Raw genomic sequence first — 26,373 nt, forward strand, 5'->3', positions numbered from 1 at the left:
ACATGCTTTTCATTTTGCAGTCAATGGCTGAAATATTGTATCATTGTGTAGATTTTGCACAGTATGTTGCCCTTTTTTCACATTGAAGGTATACATGTCAATATATTACATTTTCTTGTTGTGCAGTTTCTTTTCAAATGATCTATCCTTTTCTCCCCCTAAAAATTAAATTAAAAGCTGCCTCAGTTGTTGAAATGTTCTCCAGATATTTTCTGTATTGATAGAAATATCAGTTTTTGGTTCCAATGATAATTTGTAGTCATGCAGGTGGATGAGTGATGTGTTTGTGATGCCTTGCTTTTAAACTTGATATCTCAAGAAAGGAAGCTTGGACCAATTTCATATTAAAAACGTTGTTGTGACACGTTGAGTTCAAGAATCAAGAGACTTATTGTTTTTGGTGGTCAAAGGTCATGTGTAGTCAGAATGTGAGAACCTTGCAAACCATATCTATATGCTGAGCACAAGAAGACAATAATTTTGGTCATCAGCTGCCGATGTGAGTATTAATTGTCACGTCTCAATACTCTTTGCTAATTGGTTTTATTGCAAGCGGTGGCAACATTTGGGATCGATTAAAGCAAAAGAAGGTACACATTTCATGCACTTAATCAACAGTCTTTCTCCAACATGGAGAAGATTGTAATGAACTTGGTTCTTTGCTGTGGAAATTTTCTCTTCAGGTAAGTGTGTGACTTGTCTTTCTCTTTTTTTTTAATAAGCTGTACAGGTTTTTCCTCACAGAAATTACTCATTCTCTGCAGTTGAGTTAACAAGGCAATGGTCATCTGATGTAAGTAGAATGTGATTTCAAATCCATGTGAACAACATGATAGTATTAAATGGACTGGATTTTTTTTTTCATTTGAATATTCTTGTCAGAATCAATACATGAAATCATAACAAAAGGTGAAAGTATATTTCTGAACAATGCTGCTAGTGAATATTGTTTACTCTGTGAGCCTATAATATGCAGTTTTTAGTAGTTGTCATTGTTAAACATAGATTTCCCAAAATCGTGTAAAATCCATTTCAGAACAATTCAGAAAATTTGGTATTTACTGTACATAAGTGCAGTGAATGTGTTTACATCTAGAGGCTCTCACACAGAGCAACAATTTGAGTTCCAGTGACCTATCAAATGGAAAGTTTAAAAAGCGCTACAAAAGATGTCAATGATGCCATCTGTGATCTTTCAAAGCAACGCTAGAGACAATCAGACCCCCCCCCCATAATAACAGTTGTGCCCCTCCCATGAACAAATCCTACCCAAAGGAAGCTTGATGTTTATGCTGAAAACCTTTATACTTTGCCTTCTTCTGCTGTTCACTGTGACAGGACACAATGAAAAGAACATAACAATGATAAAATCTTGTTTGTTATCCTTTTCTTTGTGCTTTTCATTATTTTGCCTGCACCAAACAGTGTCCCTCTCCACCCCACCCTGACTGCATGTAAGAGGGAAATAATGACACTGTTAAGGTTCATCACATACTACTAGTCAGAGCCTGACATTGTTCTGCTCCCCCCCCCCCCAACCCCCATGTTTTGATGTGGGACTTATTAATTGTGTATATATAAATAATTTTTGACCTTTCACATGACATTTCCAGTCACAGGCCCTTTGAATTTTTTCCATTGTCTCCCTTCTCCTACTCAAACAAAGACCAGATGTGCTTTTGTAATCGACTTCTACAAGCTTCCTAGGAGACAATAGTAAATAATTTGAAGGAAAAAAAAACACTCCTTCTAGAAGCAACAATACCCCTCCCCAAGCTGGTATTTAAAAATCCAGTGAACCCACTTACTAACAAAGAATAATTGTTTGGTAAAATCAATTGCTGATTTCTACATATTTATTTGACATTATTACAGTACAGTCATGGTGAGATTGAATATCTGGGATGATGGCCTAAAGAAAAAAAGCATGATGGGCGATGTATGGATAAAATGATTGTTGCTGTATATAATAATAGGATCATTTAAGCAAGCAAACCCTCTTATTGTAGCATGAAATAGATCATTTTATTAAATCTATGGCTGATGCTATAATATTACTAGTGACTTAGTTCAAGCAAAGTTTCTATACAACTAGCCTATTATGATAATTTAGGAAAAAATGCAACATCAAGCATCAACTTATGCTATATATTAAATGATAGAAGTTTTCGTCTTTGAGCCACACTTCCGCAAATCACGATAGGGGTATATCGTTGCGCAGTATGGTATGATTCATGGATAGGTATGGGTTCCACTATTTCTGCTAACGCAAGTTAGCTCTATAGATTTTCCCAGCTGACTTACGAAAGTTCTGTACAATATGATGTAACATTTACTTTTGGCATGTTCGATGTTGATAAACGATGGGGGAGGGTGGTTTATAGATAATCCTTTTATTAACTGTAATGCGTTTAAATCATTACATAAATTAATGTAAATCACTTATAAATCATTATTAATAATTAAAAAAGGGGAGCTTAGAATCATATCAATCTCTTCAATGGCTTTGTCATATTTCAATTAATAACAATGTATATTCTCAACACCAAAAGATAATGGTACAGTCCAAGTTGAAACGGACGAGATTCAAGCCAAAATAAAGATGGGGAGGAAGTTTGCCGTGAAGAATATCTGTTTTGAATTGTAAACCGGATTACAAGTTTCCGTGAAAAATGCTTTATAGACGACTATTTTTTAGTTTTAAGGGTGCAATTTCGTACTGAATCGTTCGAGCATTTCAAAGTTTGGCATCCTAAATGCCAAAATCGAGTTTCGTCTGTCGGATAGAAAAGGAATGAAGCATAGGCAATAGCTACGGAAGATCAAATTTCCCGCGAATACCGCAAGAATGCCCGAGGCAGCAAAAATCCTTATGTCCGTACCACTAAAGGGCGGATTTTCAAATGAACTATATTTATATAAAAAGAGTGAGTCCATATGCGAACAAGGTACATGTCACGTTCCAAGTTAAAGGTTCACTTGCAAAGTTTCAAATTGATTTAGGGGCATCATGTAATGTGATACCTGAATTGTATGTCACTGAAAGCACCGAGACTAAAGAGTCAGACTACAAAAATCTGAGCATGTACAACAATAATCCATCGTCAATTGTGGGGACTTGTAAATTGAGGTTGAGAAACATAAAGAATATGAAGTAATATTTTGTGCAGATGGTTGTTGTGCAAGGAAACAAGCAAATGCCACTTCTTGGATCACGGGCATCACAACAAATGAAATTGATTAAAGTGTTGTATGAAAACATAGATAACAAACCAACTGAAAGTTCTGAAATTAAAGGGGAAGTAAAGCAAATTGAGAAAACTAACTTACCGCTGAAAAAAAGAAAATGTAATAAAAGTTTATCATGATGTATTCACAGGTCTAGGGTGTTAGCCAGGTGAAGTCCACCTGGAAACTGATCCTAATGTCACGTCAGTTATTATACCACCAAGACGTGTTCCAATATTTATAAAGACTAAGCTTAACGAGTAGCTGAAGCGATTGGACAAAATTGCATGTGATAAAGAAGGTTGACAAACCTTCTGACTGGGTGTTAAGTCTGTTTGCATAACCAAACCCAGTGGTAAATGCGTGTTTGTATTAACCCACTAACATTAAATAATGCTCTAAAACGGGAACACTACTCGTTACCTATTTTCGAAGATATTCTGCCTAGTCTTAATGAGGTAAAGGTTTTTAGCAAATGTGATCTGAAAATGTTTTATCTAATGTGAGTTGGATGAAAATTCTCCCAAGTTGACTTCATTCCAAACCCCATGGGGAGTCACACGTATAAACGCATGCCATTTGGAATCTCCCAAGCACCTGAGCTCTTCCAACAAGGCTAGATTAAAACCTTGAAGGGATTGAGGGTGTTCATATCATAGCTGACGACCTATTGGTCACTGACAAAGGTAAAACGGAAGCCGAAGCAGACAAGGATCATAACCGAACACATGACTAAGCTGCTTGAAAGAGGGAGAGAGCGATCTATCAAGTCCAACAGAGATAAGTTTAAATTTAAGTGCAAAGAAATCCACTTTATAGGGCATGTTGTTACAAAACATGGTCTCTAAGTCGACCCTAAGAAAGTCGAGCCAATCATTGATATGCCTAAACCGACTGACATCGCAGCAGTACAACGGTTCGTTGGAATGGTGAAAAACTTGTCTAAGTTCCTTCCAAGCTTATCGGACACGTGCAAACCGATTCGTCGTCTAACACATAAGGACGCGAAATGGAGCTGGGGACAAGACCAAGACGCAGCATTCAACGGGGTGAAGCTTAGTGTCAGCAGCACACCGGTGCTGCAGTACTTTGATCCGCAAAGCGAAACTGAAGGTCAGGGAGACGCATCAGAAAAAATGGACTTGATACTCACAAATCGAGAAAGAACTTCTTGCGTTAATCTCCGGTTTGGTGCGAAACCACCAATTCACCTACGGACGCAAGATAAAGCTTTGGACATATCGAGCACAAGCCATTGGTTCCAATCCCTAAGAAACAAATCACGACTTCCCCAAAGCGCCTCCAACGGCTACTTCTTTAGAAGTCTGGTGCAGTATAATGCCGACACTCTGTACAAGCCGGGAAAGGAAATGTATCTCGCTGATACATTATCGCAAGCCTTCCTCCAGAATGAGGAAAGACCCGCAGTGGAAGTCGAGACAGAAAGTGTGAACATTATAGACTTCCTTCCGGTGTCGGAAGCAACTCGCAAGCAAATCCAGGAGTCGACCAACGGAGACCCCGTCTGTCAGAATCTGAAACGATTCATTACAGAGGCTGGGCATAATACAACAGGAACTAGCCCATACATACAAATTCGCGATGAGTTTCCATCTAAGATGGTATCAAATTCAAAACACAGCGATGTGTCATTCCTACACCTCTGAGAAGAGACATTAAAGCAAAATTTCACAACGCACACTCTGGTATCAAAAGTACGTTGAAGAGTGTGAGAGATACGGTTTATTGGCCAGGTATGAGTAAAGAAGTAAAGACTATGTTGAACAGTGCATTATCTGTAACAAATACCGCACTCAGCAATCCAGAGAACAATTGTTCAGCCATGACATACCAGGTCCCCAGGGAGAAAACGTTGGTGTCGATATTTTTTACCATCGATGGTACAGATTATCTCTGTATTGTGGACTACTTTTCGGACCACTTCGAAACTTACATACTCTTAAACAAGAAAGATACGCCGGCAGTGATCAAAATCGTGAGACGATATTCACTACACATGGTACACCTGTTACTGTACAGTCAGACAACGAACCACCATTTTCGTCCCGCGAGTTCTCTGATTTTGCGCAATCGTATCAGTTCGACCACGTAACCAGTTCGCCGCTCTTGCCACAAAGCAATGGTAAAGTCGAAAACGCGATAAAGACAGCAAGAAATTGATCAAGAAAGCGAAGAAGGATAAGCAAGACATATATCTCAGCTTGCTTAGCTGGAGGAATACTCCTTCTGAGAGTCTGCCGCCATCACCACGTGTATCAGTCGAAGGACTAGAACAGTTATACCTACTTCCAAGAAGTTTCTCACACATTAACTAAGGATTCAAGCAGAAGAAAAACATGAGAAATGAAAAGCAAGCGCGATATTACAATCACAGTGCTAAGCTTCTTCCAGAACTGAACAAAGGGCAAACAGTACGCGTTCAACCATCAGGACGAGAGAAAGTATGGAAAAAACTAGCGATGAAGAACTCGTCAACAATTGCTCCTACAAAGTTATCATAGAAGATGGACGTGAATTCCGTCGTAATCGTAAACATTTACGCCCTACCAAAGGAACACTGATTTACAGACGCGAGCTGTTCTATGACGTAATGATTCACAAATCGCACCGCCAACCAGCGTCGATTGCAGCAACAACAATGCAGCACGCAACGAGAGTTCAAGCACAGCACAAGAACACGAACCAGAACCAGAACCATATTTAAGAAGAAGCCAAAGGAACCGTAAGCAGAGACCCGATTGTGTTTGCTGTAAATGATCTATATGAGGCCATTGATGAACATGTTCATCACTTGTTAGCGTTAGGTGTTTGTAAATATGTTTGAATACATTTAATGGTAAGAAATATGATTAGTTATGAAAGTAGAAATTAGAGCTTAAAAGTTGGATCAAAGAAAATTTTCCTTTAGAGAAGGAAGGGTGTAAAGATGTGGAAGTTTGTTCACTCTTATGACACCACTCTGTGGTTGTTAAGCAAAGCATGAGAACGTATAATCGTTAACTTTATCAAGCGTGTTTTTCTTCATTGTGTCAGATTGAGCACAGAATGTGAAGATCACAACACTACTTACAGACAATGTACCATGGATGTACTTTGTCGACAGTCCTCAGACCACTTGTGGGAATAAACTGAAGTTGGATGGGTTAGTTGTCACTATGTGTGGGACACGATAGTAAGTGTGCAATATATAATGTAAAATTGACGTATTTGTTTATAAACGTGAACAGCAATGTGTCTCATGCACTACATAAAGTATATGGGCTTTAAACTTGGTGAGTTTCTGCACGGACAAGAAATGCAGTACCTTCGTGACTTTGATGTCATAGGTTCGTCGGTTACAATATTATTATTAAATGGCCAATAACTAAGAACCCTCAAGACTTATGTCGTATTTATTTTGTCAAACGTTACGTGATCAATTGAGTTCCAAAGTCAAACTGGCAAATTTGTGCAAATCATTGTGTTATGTAAACCTAAACAGTACGACCAACGTTACCACGGGATCAAACGCTTCCGAGACGTATGAAAAAGTAAGTTCGAAGGCAAGAGGTCAAATATTAAAGGAAAGGAAATGTTAAAGAGCATTTTGGTCATTGCGCTGTGAGAAAGCAATATCTCAAATTGGCCAAATCCGCAATCATGTAATAAGCATGACCGTTGAAATATATATCGAAATATTAGATGAAAAACGCCAAACACCAAGTGGTCAATGGAGGCCAAATTAAATCAATTAATTCAAAAATGTTGGCCGCGAACTTCTTCTGAGCCGTAATACTGATGGACTGAAAACTCGCTGGGGTGGGAGGTTACTGTGAATGCGTTGTTGCCCCTCGTTGTAAGTTGTGGTCGTATGGCCAAATGTGAGAGATCAGAAACAAATTTTGCTTTTCTTTGCCTTTTGCACACGCCAAAACGTCTTTTAAGATTTAGATCGTAACAGAAAGCCCTTATCAACATAATTTTTAATTTTGTTTTCCCGTTGAGACCGTTGATACAAATACCTGGAAATAAAAAATAAAAAAATTGTACATCTTCTGCTATGACACGTGCGTAGTCTTTATTGTAATCACTCCTTCATGTAACTTTCGATTTTAATTCTTGTGTCATTTAGATTCCAATATCGAACCTGATTCTTAATGAATCTTTTATCCATGTACATGAGAAAACAATTGTACTCCGTTCCGACATGACTTTGAGGAATCTCACAACATAAGAAAAGTTAGGAATAGGTACGTGGTCTGGAAGAAAGTTGACAGCACCCAATCAAAGATTTTTATGAACTTTGACAACCATTTGCCTTGCTCTAGTGTCAATATTTAAATATATACACATAGAATTTGGTGGAATGCCGAAAGTCTGACTGAACCTTCCGTTGGTGATACTATAAGTTTAGAGAAAGCTTGGTATAGTTGTGTAAGGATGTCATTTTAAGGGTTAAAGATTATTTGCTAAGAGAAAATTGATGCATTAGTCAACGCAACTTGCAAAATGTTAACAATATGAATATCAAATCACCAAAACTACCCAATATACTGCAGTTATAAAAAAATTGTTTTGATGAGTGACCTTTCTAAGAAAAAGCATAGGATTAACTTCAAGTCTTAGTTGTAACCGAAAAACTAGTGCTTAAATGTATAACCAACAAGTGTCCTTATAATAATGATGATTTACTAATAAAGTACCTCTCCAGAACATAAAGTACGAAACAAATGATAACGCAAAGAATAATTGTTTATCACGACTTTTAACATGTGCTTCATCGATCTATGACACCAGATACTATTTCAGAGGAATTAAAGTCGTCAGCTATCAAAGGTATAGAAACGTGATGTAATTATGTGTTTTGAAGTTTAACAGAAGTTTGTACAGGCACTGGTATCCTTCAAAAGCACACTTGCAAATTGATTATCGAATAATCACGCATCAAAGGGTTTAACTAGACAGTTTGTTGCAAATATATATAACCTAATACAAACAAATTAAAATATATTTAAAAAAAAATTTATTGAAAAATTCTTCTTCAGTGTAAATGTCGTTCAATTCTTGCATTAATACTCATTGATAATAAAGTAAAGAACACGATTTTAAGTCACTACTAGACATGCACATACCGAAGATAGATGTCAAACCTGGTTTCGTTCAGAAAACCATGTTTGTTGTGTGATTCCATGATATCCTAGCTGTGCTGTTGTTTAGTTGCCTTAGTTACGCTGCTGATAAACAAATTAATCATTGTTATCTCAAAATACACAACTCTCTACTATATTAACAGTTATGTTGCCAAGTTTTGATCATCAGCATGATCTAGAGACTGGTAAAAGGGTCAGGTACCACTGGGTGCATGTGGTGATTATAGCCTATATTGTACGTTCTGGATATCGTTCAGCATCATCCGACATAAATTCATTCTGTAAGTTACATTACTTCTACATTCGGTCTTCATATTTTCCCGTTACACATCAATGTCACTAATACTATTATTATGTTATATTTCATTTTATTCAATCAGTGATAAATAATTCGGCGATCGGTTTAACATTTTTTCAAATGAGATAGATTCATATTTGTATTTTATTTACAAGGCTACAGAAGTCACTTTTATTACATATCTGTGTTTAGAGAATAGCAACAAACATCAGTTGTAGAATACGACAATCGAGCTCCTAAGAGATGCATCACATAAATATGTAAATTAGTATATTAGTTGTTGGGTTTAGTTTGTGGGTTGCGCTAATTGAGCTTGCTTCATGTAGTTTGCAAAGATTTGAGTGGGGTGTTACTTTATAGTTAAATCTTAAAACACATTACGATATGTGATTAATACAGTAATTTGTGAGAAACTGTTTAATGGAAGTGCGAGTAATATGAGTTTTATGATATTTCAGGTTTTACTTTCTATCACATCAAATTTAGTTTTGACATATTAGTAAATCCATGGTTTGTGGGAATTTCCAACAACTTTGTGTCTCATAGTTCAGGTGATATGGCATAAGACTGGCACATTTTTGTTTCTGGTTAAATGTCATCCTAACTTAAAATATTCCTGCTATTTAAACGTCTTCTATATAAATCTCGCAGTTATTACACTAAATCAGCATACGAACTAAATTCTCTCGAAATCTTATCTTTTGTGCTGACTGGTATGTATCGAATGAACTGATATATTCGCATGATATGTTGTTCTCATAATCATATTGGAAGAAATAGTTTAGGTTGAATCAATAGATTTGACCTGATACCGTTATTTAGCATTTTCATTCATTAGATACGTTTAACCCAGTTATATTTATACCAGTGAATGAAAAGTGTTAGAAAGGAAAGCATTACGTTGCAATCAGAATTAAATCTTACACGTCTTTGAACAGTGGAGACTATAGAAACCGAAGCAGGAAGAGATCTCATATATAATGGCGTATTCAGGGAAGTCACGTTTACTGAAGAATCTGAGGTAAGTACCTCACGGAAAAAACGGCATTCAAGGCCGTATAGTAACATTTAAATAATTTTGATGATGAAATCGAGTCGATATTATGTTTTGAACTGGTAAGAATTGTAGTCGATACGAACATCTTCTTCACTGTTAATGAAAGTTGCCTAACCAAATTGTTGACTACGTACCATCAATTTAATGTATGTCTGATATGCTAAAGGAATGTTTGATCAGCTCCTCTTTGGCAGTAGCTTTAATTGAGTTAGTTCTATTCACTTCGCCCAACAAAAAGGGTGTCTACAGTTTGCTACAGTAGAAAAGTGGTTGAGTTTTCGTGGAGTGCGGACGTGTTTGGTTTCGCTCTCCACTTTATTACCCTTACAAAAAAATCCCACATAAAACCCATAGGAAATCGGCCATTTCCTATAGGAATAAGCAAAATTCTGTGGGATTTACAAGTGTATGTGGGGTTTTCAGGGAAATTCCTATGGGTTATTTACAAATCCCACGTGACTTTTAAATTTATGTGGGATTTTCAGGAAAGTTTGTGGGTTTTTTCTACAAATCCCACATGGTTTTGTTATATTCCTATAGGATTGCAAGATTATGTGGGATTTACCCGAAATTCATGGTTTTTTTTTTACAAATCCCACATTATTTTGGGGTTGATGTGAAAATTCCTGGAATATTCATGTTGGTTATCATAAATCCCACATTAATTTGATTAAATCATGTGGGATTTAAAGTTTACATGTGATTTTCAGCACACTCATGAGGGTTTTTACAAATCCCTTATAATTTTGCAATTTTTTGTCGATTTTTAAGGTACAATGAAAAATTCCCAAAATTTATGAGAGATAAGTTCTTATAAAATGGTAAATCTCTATGTTCCGACGTCTCTATGTTAAAAAAAAAAAAAAAAATTGATCAACATTTTTCGGAACCAATTTTTTCGGACCAACATTTTTTTGGACCCACATTTTTGGACCAATAATTTTGGGACCAACATGTTTTTCGGAATCGAATTTATAGGACTAAATTTGAGTCCCCCCAAAAAGTCGGTCCGAAAAATTTGGGCCCAAAAAATTAAGTTCCTCAAAAAATTTGATCCGAAAAATTGTTGGTCCGAAATCATGTTGGTCCGCAAAAATTGCTCCAAAAACATGTTGGTCCAAAAAAAATTGAGTCCAAAAAATGTTGGTCTGAAAAATTTGGGTCCTAAAACATGTTGGTCCAAACAAATTTTGGTCCGAAAAATTGGTCCAAAAAAATTACGAGTCCAAAATTATTTGGTATTTTTGGAACATAGAGAACATAGGGATGTCCCCCTTCCTCCGGTTGATAGTATATACGTAGCATACACTTGCATTACTTTGATGTGATTGAGACGAGCTCGCATCTATATTTAGATCAGTGATTCAAAGTCGATGAAAGTAAGACGCATGTTGCCAAATCATGATGAAGATAACAATAATTAATGTTTAAATTATATTATGATGCAATCCTTTCTTATTTATTGTTGTTTAAATTTTATAAAATAAATTAATTGTATTTACAATTTTTAGTAGCACGAAACTCTCAAATTGGAAGGCCTAAGACAATTTTCTCCATTTTTGATAATCAGATTTTGTACGAGGTTTAAGTTGAAGTTTGACTTCAACACCATATTCAATTTAAAAATAGTTTGAAAGACATATTTGGCGTGTCGTCTGCATCAACTTTCTTTGGAAATTTGCTTGTTTTTTGCTCATTTTAGTGATCACCTCCTGTCGTGTTTACTCTAGTATCAAGGTTTATTGTTTCTGTCAACGGCTTTAGTGTTTAAAACAGTTTGGATTCATTAATTCCAGTGATTTGGCCTATCGGTAATGTTGCACTAGCCTATACTATAGCCTACCACTTGCAATTTACGTGGTTCAGTACATTAGTCGTTTTCCTGCAAGAGAAGAAGTGTAAATATGTTGGAAGCTTGCTGGGGACCGAAGAATTGGTATAACTAACGGTGCTTTCAACACACTGTCAAGTATTTTCAAAAGCCGGAACATTAACATTTGTGAAAATTTCTAAGAAACTTTCAACTATAAGTATAACTCACCCAAGAAGATCTAAAGAAGAATGGAAGTGTTATTGTTAACCACCATCATCGGCCTACCTGTTATTCCTTAAACTTTGAGGTAAGACTAAGTTAATTGTTAGGCCACTGGCACTACTATTATGTAACCGTTGTTAGGCTGGCGTTTTGCAATACACAAGTACAATGACAGTGAGTAGCCTAAGCTTCTACTGGGTACTGCAGTGCATTCTCAACACCAAACTGTGCATTCTAAACACAAATTAACGTTATGTTATGTGTGTATTGTACTAGATTGAACAGTGGCACATAATCTTGTAATTGATTCCAAACAAATGCTGGGACTAAGTCTCAATAGTTTACTTGAACTTGAAGCCTAGCCTACACTCATTTGGTAAAGATTTCTTGAATTTCCCATGTAAATCTAAATAGGTAGGCTATGTGATATTGTTTGGATGCAGGCCTGGGAAGTGCCATTTCGGACAATACGGAAGGCATTTTTGGCCAAACCAGCCAATGTTGGCGCTTTGATAGTGTCTTATATAGTACGTGTCAAGCAAATGCCCCCCCCCCCCCACACTTTCAAAAGCACATCAACATCCCTGCATGAATTGATCCATATTTTCATTTATTTTTCAGAGCTGGTAATGAAAAAGTATCCTGCCACTAAAAAGGCAATCATCTGGATGAAGATGACAGAAAAACTAAAGGATGAGAGGAGAGCATATAACACTAACAGATAAGATTAATTAGAACTGTTACTGGCTTGTTTTTGGTTTCTTGCCATTGGTTTCTTGTACAGCCATACTTGGCTCCATAAAAAAAAATTGATTCTCATCATTGACTTCTGAAAAACCCTGTTGCCAGGTACTTTTTCTGTTTGTTTTTTTTATATCTCAAATCAACTTTTAGTGTGGTCTCACTGGGCCCAATCTGGTACTATAAATCGTGTATCCAATACCTAACAGTTAAAGGAAATAAGAATGTTGAATGTCAAAACCCAAACCTGTAACTTTCCACTATTGCTGCAGTGGAGGCACCTGAGAATGAGAAAAACAGTAAAACGTTGATACACCAGTTGATGTAGAGGCAAAGTTACATACCAATGTCATCAAAATACTCAGTTTCAGTTGCAGCAGCAGCAAGTAATTTGCAAAACTCATCAATATCAAACAATTCAGTTTCATTTTGTTCATCTAGTAATTCATTACCAGATAAAAAGTCTGTATCTGAAGAGTCAGAGCCAGAGTCACTGTCAAGCTGTTTTTGATGACTGACAAGATGTGCTGGATTAGAGGACTCGGTTAAGATTTCCACGGTATCAACACTTGACTGGGTTTTATTCTCACAACTTTGACACTGACAAAATATGGAACAGATTTTACCATCTTTCCTACATTAACACCGATTTCTGGTGCAGCCTTTCTTGCATTTGCAACTTTCCTTAAGGTGTTGAATGTTGCAGTTAACACAATCACCTTTAGCAGACTAAACTTGGGCGAAGAACTGCATTTTGTTTTTCTTACTTGGCAAGTCTTGACTGCTAATTTCAACCCATACTGATAAGCAATTGTTATAACTTTTGGAATAAAAATCATAGACTGTTTCAAGTAAAATGGCTTTATCTTCTAATAATTCTCTACCTAAAAATAACAAAGACTGTGCAAAGTCATAAACCTCACACCTATCAGCACTCTCAAGTGTGGTCGTTCGAAAATGGTCTAACAGCTCAGAGAGATATTGCTTTGACGTTTTAACACTTTCCAAATACTCTGAGCTCATGGCATACCCTGAAACTGCCTGATAACAGGTGTTACACAGTAAACTATCTCTTTCAATAGTGACATCTGTCTTAAAGGATTATTTCAAGTGTCACAAATGTTTATCCTATATGAAAGAGGACAATAAAAGGAGCCCAATAGTGAAGAAATTATTCAAATATCTTTTTTCGTTTAGGAGATATTCAAGTTTAAAGTTCTATCTGACTGTGTAGAAACTGCTGAAATCAGACTAGACGTGACGTCATATTCTCACATTCCTGAAAAGTCTTTGTTATTTTATTAAAATATTTTGTATGATTTTATGACTTACAACCAAAAGATACGTCAGGAGATCCCATAGGTGTCAAGGGAAGTATTTGAGATTTAACATCTGAAGAATGTTTGATTATTTTTTTTTTAGATTTGTGAAAAAAAGTAATTATTTTTTAATGAAATATATTGACACATGTTAAGGAAGTGAGGAGGTGACATCACACCCTCACAGTTAGTCTTTCTACACCAGTCATTTGCAAAGAAATTTTGAAATCTTCAAAGTGTGATATCTTCTTAATAGAGAATGCTATCATGGTAGTTTCGTCACTATTCTGTTTGTCTTTTTAAGCTCTTTCATATACGATAGACATGTCAGACACCTTAACCAATCCTTTAAGGGAATGATTAATATAAGCAGTAACAACACAAGGCTCTCTGTATAGACGCATTGCTGAACTTGTCGAAAGACATATGGAACAATCCTTAAAGATGATTTTGTTTGTTAGAATACAGTAATGAGCCTGGCAAAGAAAAATTCCTGAGCTGTTACAGCATAGTTTAATAGCAGTGGCATCATCAATGTCAAACAATTGTATAGGAGTGCTACGTTTAACAAATTGTGATGTCTGATGCACATTTTCTTGACTAGTGCAATTTGGCAACTGACATGTATTTGAAAAAGACCTTTTAGAGGGAGGCCTAGTTTCATCTTTGACTGAGCTTAGTCTAAGTTTACATGCATAGCAAACACAGTCATAATCCAAGATCTTTTTCTGCCTTAGCACTATAATCAACTAAGAATTAGCAGGAGTTGATTGAGCTATGTGCCAGTAACTTGGCTTGGACTCTATACAAACAGATCCTGGTCCAGCAACTTTCTCTTCATGGTATAACTGACGAGATGTTTTCTTTGGCATAATGTCAGGAGAGTTAAACCGTAAAAAAAAAAGCAGAATGACAAGTTCCACACGAAAATTTTAAACTTATATGATACACATATGCACATATTCAGTGAAGTCGGGGTGCAAATTGTTATTTAGTATAAGTACACTAGGTAATCAAAACTTTAGACTAAATAGCAGCAGTCTCTGCTTACTGTCATTTTCAAGTTTTAAGCTACAAGTTCAAGCAGAATGTAGGCCTATGTTGTACCCACATTCCCAAATCCCAAGGCTTCATATGTCTCAAAAGTTTCAAGATCATTCCAAAAAAAATAAACCCTGCTTTGTATTGAAATGTTGGTTAGTGCATCTGCTACAACTAGTGGGCAAAACTACAGCTAGGAAATAGGATGCTGTTTATTCTACGTAACTATTAGGGATAAATGAATATATAGATAGGCCTAGCCTTGTAAATGCAAGGATAGCCTACTAACTTTGGTCAGAATTGTTTAAACACCACTCCACCCAAGGATTAAGTAATGCATTGCCAAAAAGTTACACTCCAATCAAAAGACTTAGGCCATAGCCTTACTTTATATCTTAGCTTACGCCGTGACCTATTTTGTACTACTACTACTACTAGAGCCAAGGCCAAGGGGGCCTTGAAGTTGAAGAAATTAAAACATGATGATTTGGGCCTAGCCTATATAGTTCATGACTAGGCCTAGGGCTATACTAACTTAATAATACAGAACCCTAGTATCATACATACATTTAAGAGCGATCCGCGATTATGAAACAATATAAAATATGTCACAACGAATTTAAAGAAGTTACGGTGTGGCGAAGCCCTACCTACGTTGCTAACAACTATGTCCTTTAGTAATAGTACTGTAGACAATTAATAGTAACTAATAGTACGTAGGCCTATGGGGTATACGAAGCCTAAGTGTTAGGCGACATTACAGTGCAACAACAACGTAAGCCATATGTACTGTTGCTAACGATGAAACAAGAATTTGGCATGATGTTTGAGCTAAATTTTTGTACACTTTTTGAGGGTGAACAAAGTCCGAACTTACAGCGTTGATGGCTTAACGCATTTCCAACCTTTTGAAACCAACGTTATGATAACCAACATTCTAATACGGAAACCTTACAGATCCGAAAAGTCAGATTTACTTACTTGCAAATTCTCCTCGCCGTTCCACAAGGGCAGATAAAATCATTAATTGAAGCTAGATGAGAACGAGTTCAACCGAAGTCTAACAAAGATATGTCTTTGCACTAGTTAAGGAAGCTCTAATACCATTTACGACAATTCTCGGTGATCAAGATCATGCATAATTCATGTTTTAACGTGACCTTCGGTACTGGAAACGACTCGGCTTATTTCCGCGCCATCTTAGATTTGCCACTTCCGGTTTTTGCATCGGATTCGTGAAAGTTGCGCAATAAGGGTCGTTTCGGCGAGGAGATTTTCCACTGATTGAAACTTATATTGAAGAGAAACATTTTCCACTCTGCTAGTTGAAAACCCCCATCTCAATATCATGCCCCTAACTCAATATATGGTTGATAAAGTGCAACTTATCTGGACTGGCTAAAGGTAGGATTCTATAAGCACGGATACGGATACGGAATGCTGTTGCGGCATACGGCTGCTATGTGCGGATGCGTACGTTTGCAATTCCAACATTGCGGATACAAAACTGATACTGATGCGGTCGTAACTAAGGGACCGTGCTTAAGGGATCAGAATATATATTAGCAAAATGGCACCAAACACGTCTAGAATGCGTTTACAACGACTGTATGCACAGGAAGAACACCTGACATTGATAATTTCGATGTATCTGACGATGAAGGTTAGTGTTTGAAACAGTTTTGATCATCATTGGAAGCATTTCTTGGTTTCATCTGTTCCATAAGTTTGATAATTGCCTAGGCTTATGTTAAATACGTTGAAATTGCCGGTAGGTTACATTGTTTGTGGCTGTTATCCAGGAAATATTCTCATGTAAAATCACAGAACATACGAATTCCATTAGATACCTAAATCCTGAAGAGGTGTGATGTGCCCGGCGCAGTTCATGCACTAGTCGTATTTACCAAAAGTCCAGAAACCTAGCTATGACCTATGTATACGGAGGTCCCTTGACTTCATAGAGATTTGTTGGCTCGTGTCCGATTTCGTTGCTGAAAGCTATTTTGCCTTGACTCTTAAATGTCTTTTTTTATTTCTCTATTCTCACTTATTAAAAGGTTTGTTTAATTTATTAAACCAAATCAACCCTAGCTAGCTGCCCCTCGTCCAAAAATTACTAAGCACCCGAAAGAGAATACTGGATTAATAAATGATTGTATACTATAACTGTATCCTGGTTTTCATTTGAAGAAACGGCAAGAAAAAAGCAGAAACACCGATGATGGGTTCATCAACTGTTTCGTAACCGACGCAGATATGGGGCCTATCATACTTTGGTTAATGAGCTCAGGTTTGACAACGAACAATTCAAGCAATATTTTCGTCTAACCAAATATCAATTTGCAAAAGTCCTGTCAACGGTTGAAGAAGCTTTAGTAAAACATTGCAGAAGCAGGGAAGTTATTTGCCCTCGACAAAGACTTGCAATTTGTATAAGGTAACTTTGAATTTACTTTAAAAAAAAATCCATCATATTAAGGTAGCATACGCCCATTAAAAAGCCCCATTGACTAACACACTAAATCACAAAAGTAATGTGGTCTTTTAGTCTAGATAAGAGTTTTCACCAGCTAAACGCTACCCATCACCGGATAGCTAACAAGTAGGCCTTTTATGGCACTATCAATTTTTTGTATCATGACCATGTAGATTTTGTGCTATCCGAGCCGAAAGTTTTTCGGCACTTGTAAACAAATAGTAAACAATTTTCCTACGCTGCTCCTGGGAGGCCTAAAGGAGTCTAAAATTGCCTCAATTGACCCAAGCTTTTTGACATGCAAGCCACAAAAAAATAGATCATGATTGATAACAGGTCAAAAAAGATGTTCTCCTGCTGCTTTTTTTGAACTTTTCCTGAAGGAGAACAATCGAGCAGATGGATATAGACTCTAACAGGAGTATGCCACCTAAGGTGATATTACAGAGAAAGCGAATCGCCTGTATAATCAATGTTACCATTTAAGCACACTATTATTGTCACCAAAGGCTAGATTTTCCCATTGACTTACAATTGAACTTACAATTTATTTGCATGGATATTGGTGCATATGGCAGAAATATGTGATGGTGGTGTCTTTGCCAATTAAAACCTAGGAAAAGCTATTGCAGCCAATAATTTGCATTAATTGTGGAGCCAGTGACTGAAAACACATCTAGAAATGTGGGACAGCAATAGCAATTGTGGGACCACTGCCTGGTCCCACAATTTACAACCTATAGAACCCTATTTTCCCATCTTCTGAGTGATCATCTTCATGAATATGCATGGTGCCAAAAATTCTGTATGTTTTCTCATTGTGTCTTTTTGTGTGGAAAAAACACAATACACTCTAAATACACACTAATATTGATGAAGGGCTATTGTGAATAGCGCCCTCAATAATACTGCAGAATGTCACTTGTGAGCTGAGGGAAAACACACATACTGTACTTACCTCCACAATAATATTGGGACCCTGCAGTAACTTGGTACTTTATATCTCTCACTTCTACAGTTTTTGTTTTGTTTATTTGCCAGCTGATTAACTCTTATTAGTTTTAATGATCTTCTGCCAGGCCTGTACAGGATATTCTTACTTCATATTTCAATGAAAGCTAATGTCATGACCAACCTCAGTGGACTATTTAGTAGTCCTACTGTACGTGTCACTGTATACCTCTAGGTATACACTACTGGCTTAAGAAGTACCACACTACAGTACTTCCACTCTCAATGTACCTGCAAGCTAGAAGCTGTTATTTTTCAAGGAATGTGTCAAAACAATTGGGTATGTAGGCCTTTTTTGTTTTCATCAGTGTAATGCCAAATTAACCATTAAGTTCTTATAACTATATTGAACTTTGATACTGGTATTAGAGTTAGAATATAACCAGCAAGTAAAAAATCGCCATGCATCCATGCCCAAAATTTCAACTTCAAAAAATATATATATAGGCCTATATAGTTTTGCTGTAAAGCAATTTTGTCATGGAAGTAGAGTAGACTTGTTTGGGGTTAAAATGCATCATGAATACATGCATTATTAAAGGAGATCAAACACTAGGCTTATGAATTTCTTGATTGGGGTATTTCACGGCCACTAGGTAAATATTGATGGTCATGACCATACAGTACTTGCATTGTTCATGTGAACACCAAACGTATTGAATTTCAGTGAAGTAGGGGTTTCGGTAGAAAAAATGTCAATATAAGAATCAATTGTTAGCCATTCACACATATACTGGATATTTTGTCTTGTATCATCAAAATTTCATGAGAAAATACACAATAAATTACACTTGCATGTGTATCACAGTATAACAGTAAAAGACGTATTGAAATGATGATATCGAATGTTGTCCATTCAAAGAATCTACAAGTTGAATTTTGTTTCACATTTATGTGACATAGTGCAATTTTGACCTCAATGGGTGACCCTGTCCCCATCTTTTTTCTTTTTCTTGGGGGGGGGGGGGCCTGGGTGGGTGGGGGAGCCTGGGTGGGTGAGGGAGGCAGGGATCAACTCACTATTGAATCCATTTGTCCTATATAAATGTAACCTTTTTTTCAGAGTTCAATTTCAATGATCTATGAACGAACAGATTGGAATTAAAACAAGAACTCCCAAGTTCTTTCTCCAGCAGCACTATATATAGGGCATGGAAAAGTTGCCACTCATGACTTTGACTTTGGTAACCGGGCAGACTTCCCCTCTGTCCAAGCTTAGTACGCGACTGCTTTAAACTCTTCCAAAACGCTGTAAAGGTTTCAGTTCTTTCGAATGACGAAAGTCTAAAATGGTTTCAAAGGCGGTGCACTCTATACTACAAATATAAGATCCATAAATATACACCATCAGTTTCAGTGGTGAATACAGATTTTTGTAAAAGGAGGTTTCTCAGTGACTTTTAAAGAGGAGACCATCAGGAGACTGTCTGTTTTGTTAACTCTTGCTTTGCGCATGGTGGTCTTGGGTCCAGGGGTCTGCCCAGTTTCCCTGTAATAGAAGCATTATGGTTTAGTACAGATATTAGCACCATCCGTATATGACTGACCGCAATATATTCCCCTTTGATATCATGATGATCATGTAGTTAGTCTATACAACCATCATGTTAAATTACCTAATGATCATTTAATTGAACTCTTTATCATATTTTCATTTTTTCCCCCATTTTATTTTCCTCCTTTCCCATTTGTTTGCCTTCCCCATTTTCCTTCTTCCTTTTTTCTTTTTTAAAGGGGGGGAGGGGGCTCTCCAACCCCCCCCCTATCACCCGGATATGCACCCGATATACTGTATATACACAAAGAAAATGTCTCTACTTATTTGTTACTAGTGGGGTATAGAGGTGATAAAGCATTTCGAGCGTCAAATCTTGTCAAAGTGCAAAACAATTTTAATTCCACCAACAACTAGTAAACTCAATGGCATGTCTTAGCTTCAAAGCATTACAGTGCGACAATCAGAAGGCTTGCTCAATATTCAAATGGTTCTTTTACAAAGACTTAGTTTTTTATCAGCAATAAAATAATAAAAAATAACTACTGGAACTATGTTCTTTCTAAACAGGTAAAATAATTAACTATGATCCGAAATATGATTAATAAATCATCCCTGTTACAGTGTGACGTAAAATGAACAAGAGTTTTTTGCACAAACATGTAATACCCAAAACTCTGTGAAGTTTGAACAGCTACCATATTGGAAACTCTTTTGTTGCTTTCTGCAATGTCTTATATGACACCTAATTTGGGAAAATTGTTTGACAATTAATTTAAATATGCAATAAAATCTTACTCAATGTAATGTTACAGCGTGACCGTTACAGCATGACAATTGAAATGTCAATACAAAGTCGATGTATAGGGGCACACTGTCATGTTTCAATGGTGCTTTGAAGTTGCTTACAGTATATCTTTCTGATGGTTCCTAGCATCAGTCTTTGATCTTAGATGTGGAAATTTGTTAAAAAACATTAATCATGAAATAAAATGTCAAATTAGCATAGCGTGACAGCGTGACACACAACAGGCAATTACAAAATTACGAATATTTTATAATGTGAATATAACATAAAAATGACTTGATTAAAAGATAACTTGAGAATTTATGTTCCCTAAGAATAGATCACATAGCATATCCTGAAACGTATGTATACAGTACTGTAGCTGAGTTGAATGAAGAAGTTGGAATGGTGCTACCAGCTTTCAAAAAGTGTGTCAACTATAATTAACAATATGTTTTATTTTCCCTGTCTCTATTGTTTCTCATTAGTCATTTAATTATACTTTTCAAGAAGGTGAGATGATATCTCACATTTGGAAGCTACTGTATACCCTTTATTGGCAAACTCAGTTGAGTAGGGTTGGTGCCAGAGGGGGGGGGGGGATGTTTCAATCATGTTTGGGAATAGGACACTACAGTTCAAAGTTTGTGTGTATATGCAATGGGATGTCAGCTGTAACGTCACAGCGTACGTGACAGACTTTAATTAGTCATTAATGAAGGCAAGTCAGATGAACTTAAAATGTGCTTGTATTTAATGGTTTTTGATGTCCTACAGTAGGTTTGGAAGCAAACTTCATTGCAAATTATTGTCTTTCAAAGGAATAATTAAAAAAAAACATCAACATTTACTCTTATAGCATGACATATTTTTCCAAACTCTAATTAGGTCATTGGATCGCTTTGGATCTCTAGAGTTCAAACATCATGCACCCATTCGGATTTATCATTTTTATCATGTATATAAATGTATTTAGTATCAAACTTGACAACCAATCATTTTATGAATGTTGCAATTAAAATTATGCTAATTAAATATGCAAATTTCAATATGTAAATGACATGAAAAAAGTATATCTTATGCAGATTAAGGAAATTTCGATTCTTAGCTTTAATTTGATACCAAATTTGTTACGATTAAACCTATTTGAAACTTTGGGAGTCATGTCCTGTTTTTCTTGAAACTGCCCTCAGACTTGTTGCGGCTGACATTCCATAGTTATATATGTTAATCACATGAAATTGCACTTAATTAAGTCCATTCAACTCACAAATTTCAATTTAAGTACAGTTTTGTTTGCTTCAAGCTAACTCCAAAGAGCTAGCATCGTCTTGTAGTACCTCCTACTCAATATACCTCCTTATGAGAGGTATTGTAAATTTCATTTAAATGCACAGGCCAAACTTATGTCTAATTGTAATTATGTGGCATGAATTTTCAGTTGGCAGCAATTAAAGTGCTTTCATTTATTCATTTACACCATGATGTAGTAGCTGAAGTTTGGTGTAATTGTGCAGCTTATATCTGTGTATGTGTGGAGGGGGGACATTTATGAAATGAGTTTTTTAAAGCATTTTGACAAGTAGAAGCTGCTCATGGAGTTGGTATAGAAGAGCATACTTGAACGTGCACCTTTTTTGCTTAAGTTTCATCCCACATGTTGGCACAGCTTGTATTAGACCATTCGATTGGAATAAAGGAAGTTAACTCTTATTTGTAAGGAAGAGAATGCCAAACAAGCACACATCATTTCTAACTTGATGTCCCAAACTTAAGGAATTGGAATAAAAACTGATATTGCTATCAATAAGAATTTTCGATTGAAATTTAAAAACCAAGGAATCTTTAACTATAGCTTTCTCCTCACTGCAATTTCATGTCAAAAGAATTTGATTAACACACCTGTTCACATTTCTGTTTCTAATATGCAAAACTAAAAATAAGAATCTTTGAAGTGTATACATACAGTAGACTATACTGTGCATGCTGTTGTGATATAAATTAAGACAAATTTGAGGGAAAAAAAAAAAAACTTCACCATACAGTGTTTACTTGTTGTACACATGCAGTTACATGCTTCATATACAACTGACATATTTTACCATGAATATCACAGTGTGCCTGAAGTTAATTGTAAAACAATAACCTGTATAAATATAATTTGCCTAGGTTATTATTGCATGTAGTAGGCCTATATATATATATATATATATATATATATATATATATATATATATATATATATATATATATATATATATATATATATACTGGAAACCTCTTCTGCAGAAAAAATCCAATGTGAACCCCAAAGGTCAAATTGTCTGCCCTTCTTGGTAACTGTTTCTCTATATTTGCATACCTTTAAGGTCACATTTTCTTGACTTTAGTGATAATGGGTCCTGTGGGAAAATCAAAAGTCACTGAGAGATGGCCAATAACTAATGCACAATTACAGTATGAATAGTTTTTCATGACAGTGTCTGTGGAGTATGCATACTGTAAATGTGTTCAGTAACTTAAAAAACTGAATCATAGAGTCTGTGATTAGTAACTGTGGAAACAGTTTAGAAGAAGCTTCTCTTTGGATAAAGACTTTTGGAGAACAATTGAAAGTAGTAGCTAAATAATCTTGACTAATTATAATTAGTGGACATATGGACTGCATGGGCATGCAGATTTTTGAATCAGATATATTTTCTCCAGTCCCTTTTGCCCTTGTTGGTACACATTTAAAGTTGAGAAGAAATTAGAAACTACTTACCTAGAAATTTTCTCATACAAGAATTTCCACTGATTTAACTCTCTTGCCAAAGTTATCTATAATTTAATGTTCAGTATTCAAGAAGTATGTTTATTATAGATGTATTGCCACTTCACATCATTGGGCTGAACTTCAGTACATTTTGTTTCCAGCGTACTACAAAAAGAACAGATCATCAATGTTGTTTCCTGTACTATCTAGGTTTTACAGTATGCCTTTGAAATATTGTAGTGGAAGGAAAGAAAAGTATGAAGGGAAAATTCCTTTGATGTTTTGGGAGTCCTTGCATGCAGTGTAATGCCATGGTTTACTTCACCAGAGAGAGAGAGAGGGGGAAAGGGGGGGGGGAGAGAATGACGTGGGGCACACTAAACTGTACCTGGGCATAATGTAAACCCTTGTTTAGGAATACTACTTGAGAAAAATGTTAACCTCTTTCGCAATTTTTTTAAAAGGGTAAACTGTGCAAGGCCAGGAATTATTCTTAAATAACTATATGCGCAGGTTGGTCATACAATTTCTGTGCTTGTTTGAGCCTACGGTTAATGTTAGCAAAAACTGACAACATTGTTGCTTCTGCCCAGTATATAGAGCTGCCAACATTGTTGAAGACTACTAATTGAGTATAGCCAAAGTGTACACGAAATTGAGGGGGGGGGGGCACATGGGGGAACCAAATTTTCTGTGTTCAAGGGCATATCGTAAACCCCTGTTAAGGACTACTAGTTGAGTAAAACTGAGCTTTTTTTGAGGGCAATTTTTTTTTAAACGGTATATATTCAACATGAAGTGCAAAACCAAGAATTATCCTTAAATGAACTAAATAGGTTGGCAGGTTGGTCCCACATTTTCTGCGCATATTAGATCGTACTGTAAATGTGTGTGGAAACTGACATTGTTGCTTCTGCCCAGTATATAAAGCTGCCACCCTTGATAAAGACTACCAATTGAGTAGCCTAAAAGTACATGAAAGTATTCTTAGCATTATTTCTTACAAAGTTCTGTGGGTATATAAAACAAGGAGTGCTACTGAAGTCCAGGAATTATCTTAAACTTTATATATGTACAGCAGGTTAATTGGCAGGTTGGTCCGACATTTTCTGTGCTCATTAGGGCCTATGTGCAGTGGTCTAGCGTCCATATAATCAGGGGGGGGGGGCGGATGCCCCCCTGACGGATTAAAGTAGACAGCCTGCTGGCGCCCTTTACAGCTCTTTACCTCTTTTTACTTATTCGCGATTAGTGACTTTTTTATTGCACTCACATCTACCTATTGACATTTGTCACAGTTTGTTGGTGTAATTTGGCAAAGACATCTGTTTATTCTTCGTTTATCGGCAAATTACCCAGGCCCGGAAAGGGTTATTTCTGGCGATCTAGGGAGTATCTTTGCTCAAAAGATGTCTGTATGCTACGCACCATCCTGTGGTGGCGCTCCGCTTAGATAGTGTCGAAAGCGCCCCTACGGACCATTCTTGCCCCTCCTGACCAATACCCCTAACTCCACCACTGGCTATGTGTTGATGTTTAGTGGGGACAGACATAGTAGTTGCTTCTGCCCAGTATGTGGTACATATAAAGGTGCCAACCATGTTAGGAATGATACAGTCAGACTAAGCAGATTTTGTTAAACACTTCTGTGCACAGAACACAAAGCAAGTTGGTCCCACATTTTCTGTGCTCATTTGAGCCCAACGTAAATGAAAGTGGTAACTACTAACTGACAATACAGAACTTCCCAGTATATACTTCATATCAAGCTGATTTACCCCTGTTTAGTACTACTAATTAAGTTAAACTTAGCACATTTGGTAAAACAATTCTGTGGGAATACAAAACAGGAAAGCTAGTCCAGTCCACTTATACCCTTAAAACTATAAATAGCAGGTTGACAGGTCCCGTGGTCCTACATTTTCCGTTCTTATTAGATCGTACTGTAAATGTTTGTAGAAACTGAAAACACAGCAGCTTCTACCCAGTGTATAAAAAGCTGCCACCCCTGTTAGGACTATACTAATTGAGTAAAACTAAGCAGATTTTAATTGTAAAACAATTTGGTGGGAATATAAAACAAGAAGTGCAAGCTAGCCATGATTTATCATTTTAACCAACAGCAGGCTGGTCCCACATTTTTTGTGCTCATTGAAGCCTATACTTAAATGAAAGTGGTAACAGACAACACAGCTGCTTCTGCCCTGTATGAAATATATAAAAAGCTGTCCTCCTTATTGAGGACTACTTATTCAAAAAAAAAACTTAGCAGTAATTCTTAAACAATTCTGTGAGGATATAAAACAGGATATGCTAGGCCAGGAATTATCTTTAACTATATCTATCTATATATATATATATATATATATATATATATATATATATATATATATATATATATATATACAGCAGGTTAATTGGCAGGTTGGTCCCACATTTTCTGTGCTCATTAGGGCCTATGTGTTGATGTTCAGTGGGAACAGACATGGTAGTTGCTTCTGCCCAGTATGTACTTCATATAAAGCTGCCACCCATTTTAGGAATACTAACTGAGTAAAACTAAGCAGATTTTGTTGAACACTTCTGTAGGGGCATAAAACAAGAAGTGCAAGGCCAGGAATTATCCTTTTAACCAAACAGCAGGGTGAGCAGGTTGGTCCCACATTTTTGGTGCTCATTTGATCCTACCGTAAATGAAAGTGGTAACTGACAATACAGTTGCTTCCCAGTATATAACATCTAGCTGCTATACCCCTGTTTATTACTTCTAATTAAGTTAAGCTTATCACATTTGTTAAAAAAATTCTTTGGGAATACAAAACAGGAAGCAAGCCCAGGAACTACCCTTAAAACTATTAACAGCAGGTTGACAGGTTCCATGGTCCCACATTTTCTGTTCTTATGAGATCCTACTATGAATGTTTGTGGAAACTAAAAACACAGCTGCTTCTATACCCAGTATATATGAAGCTGCTAC

General features: G+C 36.4%; 1 long non-coding RNA gene across 1 annotated transcript in view; it reads right to left on the reverse strand.

Annotated features, from left to right (window-relative positions):
* Window positions 1-4,159: 4,159 nt before the first annotated feature.
* Window positions 4,160-26,373, reverse strand: part of LOC139971793 (uncharacterized) — a 28,411-nt gene continuing 6,197 nt past the window's right edge. The window contains exon 3 of the long non-coding RNA XR_011794486.1: window positions 4,160-4,170. This is a non-coding gene — a long non-coding RNA (uncharacterized lncRNA). The remainder of the gene's footprint in view (window positions 4,171-26,373) is intronic.

The sequence above is a fragment of the Apostichopus japonicus genome, chromosome 8 (genome assembly GCF_037975245.1).
Source record: "Apostichopus japonicus isolate 1M-3 chromosome 8, ASM3797524v1, whole genome shotgun sequence".
Lineage (NCBI taxonomy): Eukaryota > Metazoa > Echinodermata > Holothuroidea > Aspidochirotida > Stichopodidae > Apostichopus > Apostichopus japonicus.